At 36.6% G+C, this 6,686-nt stretch overlaps 1 long non-coding RNA gene across 1 annotated transcript; it reads left to right on the forward strand.

Moving 5' to 3' along the window:
* Nucleotides 1–960: 960 nt before the first annotated feature.
* Nucleotides 961–1,341, forward strand: LOC125496073 (uncharacterized). The gene is made up of 2 exons (XR_007272756.1): nucleotides 961–1,058; nucleotides 1,140–1,341. It is a non-coding gene; the product is annotated as an uncharacterized LOC125496073 (long non-coding RNA).
* The last annotated feature ends 5,345 nt before the right edge of the window (nucleotides 1,342–6,686 follow it).

The raw sequence follows: 6,686 nt of genomic DNA on the forward strand, positions 1-6,686 counted from the left end.
AGAATCAATACTAAGTAATGGATTGATTTTATTATTGATAATTATGAAAAAGTATTGATGACAATACTAAAGTTAAAGATATTGAAGGTTAAATTTTTGGTGAGAGAGAATAAGGAAAATGATAGGGGATAGCGTGAATTATGAAGTTCGGAGATGAAGTTCTCGAACGTTTGCCGTTTATAAAAAGCATGATATTTTTTCAAATTGGGCCATTTTAAATAAAACCAAAAAATTTTGGACTAGAAATCCTGTACGGAGGGGCTTTTTGCACACACAACTACAGTCCTGATAGCCATAGGTGAACCATGATCTTGAGAAATTTCGATGTATGATAAAATTTAATATGAATAAAAGTTACTTTTTTTTTGGAATTTTGCAATATCTAGTAAAGCAGCTAGAATACTGAACTAAGAACCAGAATATTTCACATAGATCACAGAAAATATAATGGAGGGATAAAAGCTTTGACAATGATGATATCCGTCTAGATACCATCATTCTAAGTGATCATTCATGAGGGCGACGTAGATTATGGTGGTACCACTTCGTCTGTAGCCGTTACAAGACCAACGGAGCCGTTCGGATAAGATCCACTTTGCAGTAACCATAAAAATCTGTGAATCTACCAATCCTAACAAATTAGTATATTGTTCTGTTTCGTATATTAAAAGCTAAATGTGCAGCTCATAAGAAGTGCAAGAAAAGCCGAGGCTCAACACCTGTTGCACCAAATGTCAGACTGCTAATTGGATGAAATCAACATCATCGAAACATCATGCGGGATGTAATTATGTATGAAACAGGGAGATAAATGAAATAAAGTAGTTGTGATAGTGAATTTTGATGGAGAATATGCATAAAATATTCTCTTCTTAGATTTATGGTATATATATATGTGTTTGCTCCCATTTTTTGGATTGGTCCATTTGTGATGAAGTTATTAAAACATTCTTATCTGTAGGGAACATAATCCTCCACTCGTTAGAGTTGACTAAAACGCCCTCATTTTTATAAGTCTCATCATCCTCGATAAATAAGGGTTGTCTCATCAAACAAAGGTATTCAATTCTCACCTATAAAAACCAGAGCATTTCTCTCTACATTTATTCACTTTTTCTCTCTACCTGAATCTTAATTAGCTCGAGCGTCGGAGGGGTTTCCCGTGAACACCTCCTGGCCAGTTTTTCGTTGTATTTTGCAGGATTGTAGGAGACCTATTCCTCGGCTCTTCAGACCTTTTCGGAATTTCAAGACTCTCAACACTACAATAATTTTTGACAGTTTCTAGACAGAAACAATTTGTAAAATATCATCCTTATAAATATTATTTGTTTTTTATGATGATTAAAACTATCATTGTAATCCTATAAATACTGATCAATGGAAAACAATAGAACCGATGAGTTTACACAATATAACAAACTTTGTTGAGGTCATTCTTGTATGAGTCTACACTTTGGAGCTCATTTATATCATTCATTTGCTTGATTTTTGTTGCTCTCCATATTTAAAATATTGTTCCACCCAATTACTTTTTTCGAAATTATACATAGTGGAAAGAAAAAAAAAAAATTAATACTACAAAGTAACATTATGGCATTGGTTTTATTAATTACGTGACATTAATGAAACCTTTTTTTGGTAAATAACTTGTTAATTAGGTTAAGTGACTGATGTATTTACTTATTTGGTCCTAAAGTCCCTCCAAAATGAATCCCAGTAATTTTTTTTCCACCCAACTAGTAGACCCTCCTCCCCCTTTTAATGGCTGCCGATGTTTTCCTCAGCTCATTTCTTATTTTTTTCCCCCTAATATCATCTTCTTCATCGCTCAATGGAAGGAGGCTTCAATTTTGTGAGGATGCAGAGTGCAACTGCCACCCATCCAGACAGGTTAAAGTGTGATTTTAAGATACAATCGTTGTTTGGGAAAACTACGAAAAACAAAGAGCACAAGATAGAACAATCTTCTAGACGTGATGCACCTTGCCAAGATAGAAAATTTTCAGATTTCATCTTAAATGTTGAGAGAAAATATGGAAGAGAGTTTCTTTTCATAACCCTCACATGTGACACTTCATATCTATATCATAGTATTTGCTTTAGGAAAAAAATGGAACAATGCCTTGAGTAATCGTCAGAAGCACATGAAAAAACGCGAAACAATACGGAACAGACCAGGGGCGGGGCAAATATAACGAGGTCCCTGTGCATTTTCTTAAAACTGGGCCCTTGATATATTGTTTGAAGAAAATATAAGATTCTTAATTTTGACAAAAGAAAATAATTTTATATTTAAAATTATGTCAAGTAACTCAAGTTACATCATCTTAAAAAACCATATCTACTCAAAAGTATGGAGTAAACAATAAAAAAGAGATTCAATTAAAATATAAAATAAATTGGAAAAAATAGAACGAAGATTACCAAAAACATTATTGTGGTCGAGCGCTGCTTTTTTCCTTCAAGGTCATCGACCAGATTAAGTACTTGTTAAGCCTTAAAGGTACATGAGAGAATGGGAGCCATTAATGTAGTAATTAAACATTAAAAATTTGGGAGAATGGGAGCTATTAATGGGATGACTTCTTGTAGATGACTTCTGTCATAGGAATAAGAAGAGGAATCAATGGGTTTAATACTTTCATTAAAGAATAGAACTACACGCTTATTGTTGTTATGGACAGCTTTTTAATTTTTCCAAAAAGCAAAATTATATTACTGTAGGTTAAGCGAATTCGAACCGCTTACCTGATGTTCATTATGTACGCGGTCTTACCACTACTCTAAACGCTTCCTTTTGTAAATAAAATCAATACAACAATATATATTTGGGGCCCCTGCTTTTTAGGGGCCCTAGGCGGTCGCCGTTATTGCATGGGCCAAGAACCGCCCCTGGAACAGACTCATGTCATGAGGTGCGACAACCATCACGACTCACGAGTCACTAGCTGCTCAGTTGCCTGCCATTGCGAGATGTGATTGTGTCATGGGCCGCCACCACATACTGTCTCCAAGATACAACAACGTTGGCTTGCTGCAGGCGTGAACTTCTTAGGTCGCAAGGTGCGACCCAAGATACACAACCCTTATCCTGTGGCACGAATCACGATGCCACTCAAACCTCGTTTCCTTCGCATGTGACGATCAACGAAGCGTGAAACACACGGTATATAATATATCATACATTTGTTTGAGTTACGACATCCTGACCAAGCAACTCAAACAACCATATCACGAACCAAACCTTCATTATACTTTAAATCTCCAAAAAATCCTCCCCCATTTAGAGTATATGTAAAATATTTATTGATGAAACATCATCAAAACAATGTCACGCATAAATGTAAGTGTACAAAGACTTGAACTTCCATTTAGTATAATACACATTTCAAGTATTCGTATCCAAATGGTACGGTGTCGATAAATAATTGAACCATTAGCAACTAAAAATAAAAACTTAAAGATATTATACACACAAGATTGACTACATATTTTCAATATATACTTGACAACAATAATAAGCCATGTGTCCATAACAATTTATAAGTGCATTAAAGCTATTCCCCACTTGCTCCTTGAAGCGGCCAAACTTCGCACTTACATAGGTAGATCTCTAAGAAAACATGCCCCAATGATAAAGCATAATGTCAAGAGACCTATTAAGATAAACAACCTCTTCTACATCGTAGATTTTAAAGAACTTTACCTTGGATGTTGTAGGCGTGAATTTTTCAATTCCTTTAATTAATGCCTACACGCGGTGTAAGCGCGTTTATTTGACTACGCCATTGTTAAGGTTTTATTTAAAATATGTTTTTGAAGTTGCCAACAATTCTTTAAAAAAAGAATCATAAACCTTATTGGATATTGAAACGAAAACGACATCTTAGGGACTTATCCAATGTAGATTTCCCTATGATGACTCCATAGATGGCCAGGAACCAAAAATTAAGTTCGAGGGTGAGTATACAATATAGTCAGGAACTATATTGCCCATTGTTGGCCAATACTAAATACCGATTCATTACAGATTTTGTGCAACAGAAAACTTAAATAGCGTTTTAAGCACCCTAAAAATAATTAATCTAGGTTGGTTCCGGAAGCTCATAAAAAGACTAATTTTTAGTGGTATGTTATTAGATCAATCAAATTACAAGGTTCCTAGCAGGTTGTCCATGTTATCAGAATTAGTTAGAATATTTATTTAGGTCTTGATTAACAATAAACATAAGGTGATAAATATTGCAATCAGGCGGGAAAAATTATGTTCATGAAAAAGAAATAAAAAAAGAAAATAAAATATTACAGGGAGTTAGTATAATATGTACAATAATAGGAATATATTAATAAACTACATCACGAATCAATTGTTAGTAACTTCAAGAAAATAATAAAATAAATAGTGAAATAAAATAAAGATCGTTAATTTAATTGACCCTCAGAGATTATACCACCATCCGAGGTCGTTGATTTGTACGGATTTTGGATCGAATGTTGTACGAGTTTTTCAAAAAATAGGTTATTTTGTATTTGTATTATGTGTGATGTGGGTTGAGTATTAGTATGTTGTTTGATATTTTGTATAGACAAGAACGATGGGTTCTTGATTTTTGTTTTATATCTCTATAGGTAGTTTAGGCATGTAGGTGAGGATTGTAATTAAGTAGCAGCAAGTAGGGAGATGTGATTGTATGTAGTGTTAGACAAGTAAATACACTGCAATTCATCAACAAGTTCTTTGATGGAGACTTGTGCAATGATATTTAGGTCAAATAATCTCGAACCTGAGCTTCGTTCCGGAACCTGTAAAAATGGACCCACCCTGGAGGTTTGGCGGTGGTTCCCCCTATGAAGCTTAAGTCAGATATCAGGAGTAAGAAGAGAAAGTTTAGAGAGAGAAAGTTTAGAGAGAAAAAGTAGAGAAAGATTTCAAAGAGAAATAGTACACACTGCTTTGAAAAAAGGTACCTTTCCTGATTTTATGGATTATTTATAGTGTTTAGATTGCTTGTTATACCTTGAGGTCACCCTAATTCAAAGGCACCTGATTGGCTAAGCAATGGGAGCATGACACGTGGCAGGCAATGTTTAGGAGGTACACATCATCCAATCATATGTAGATATTTTTTTGGAGGTTTAGGCGTGAGTGCATGCAAAAACTAAAGAGATGGGCTAGTAATTTCCCTGAATGGGGATTTGTACTTCAATTATCCTCTTTTTGCCTTGTACTCTTATTTGCAGATATGAGACACGTGGATGCTCCATATGAATCCACATGCTTGTCCCTTGGGGAACCGTTAATTTTCAGGCTACAACATTTACCCCTAAAAGGGGTTTTTATTGTTTGGCGCCAAGACGGTTAAAAGCCCTTTTACTTCAAGAAATTAAAACCACCTTACTTTTTCAAAAAATGGCAAAGGGTGCCATTTTGCCGCTTTAACCGTTCACTTGCTAATGATCTTTTGCTTCCAACGGTTATTTTTACCAGGGCGACATATTTTTATCCCCACTATAAATATGAACTTTTGTCCTTTCTTAGACCATTTCACACCTTGAGAGAATTTCTTAGAGAGAGAGAGACTCTGCCTTTTTTCCGAATTTCTAGAGAGAGAGTGCGCTCGTCTAGCTTCCGTTAACTTCATAAATCGTTCGAGTAGCTCGTCAGGTATCCCCCTTATTTTTTGTTCTCATTTATTTATTTTTCTTTTAGAAACAATAAAAATGAATTCCTCTTTTTCGTCAAATAGTCCCGGCCACGTAAGAGTTGGTCTTGATACTATCCTTCGTTCTTCGGCACATTCTACAGTTGAGCCTATTCTGGCTGGTCATGCACTTTATTTTTATGGATATAGTCGATAATATCAGACGACCCAGCCTTTACCTACGCAGGGTAATTTGGTGCGCGTCAAGCAAACTGCCAGTCTAAGACGCAGAGTTAATCTCCGGGCTTTCAGTTCTGAGATGGAGGCATCAACTGAACGAATCCTTGATAATGGGGAGCATGAAATTCAAAGTGCCCGTCCGATACTCGAGCATTCTTCCCCTGGAAGCGTCCACGAGTATAGACCCATCCAAAACTTCTGAGGCCAGCCCGTATGGAAGAGACATGGTGATGGAAGAGGGCCATGAAAGAGAGTGAATCTGGTCCTTCCAATGATTCGGACGACCTCTCTACGATCTCGTCCAAAATTAGAAGACGCCTAGCTCCCCTTTCTGACCCAAGATTTATTCTAGCCAACAATGGTTGGCTAGGAAGTGTAGGTACTGACCCTAAGCACCTTTTCTCAGCCATTCCTATGTCGGGTTATACCTTTATTTTGCTAGGTAAGGACGATACAATTCTTAGTGCTCCCACTGGCCACTTTGTCGTCTATCGGCTGGCCTTACACGCGGGACTAAGATTTCCCCTTCATCCTTTCATTGGCCGATTGCTGCATTATTACTGTATCGGCTACAAGCAATTGGCCCCCAACTCTTGGCAGAATATTTTAACATTTCTGGCCGTCTATGAGTTGAAGGGCGTTCCTCCTTCCTCGCTGGCCTTTACCTAGATACATTACGTATCTAAGGACCCTAAAACTGTAGAGGGGCCTGGTTTAGCCTCTGCAACCGTCATGACTTCCTTACTTGTTGGGATAAGACGTCCAAGATGCACGCATGGAAAGCCGAATTTTTGTACGTCC

The sequence above is a fragment of the Beta vulgaris genome, chromosome 3, assembly GCF_026745355.1.
Source record: "Beta vulgaris subsp. vulgaris cultivar EL10 chromosome 3, EL10.2, whole genome shotgun sequence".
Taxonomy (NCBI): Eukaryota; Viridiplantae; Streptophyta; class Magnoliopsida; order Caryophyllales; family Amaranthaceae; genus Beta; species Beta vulgaris.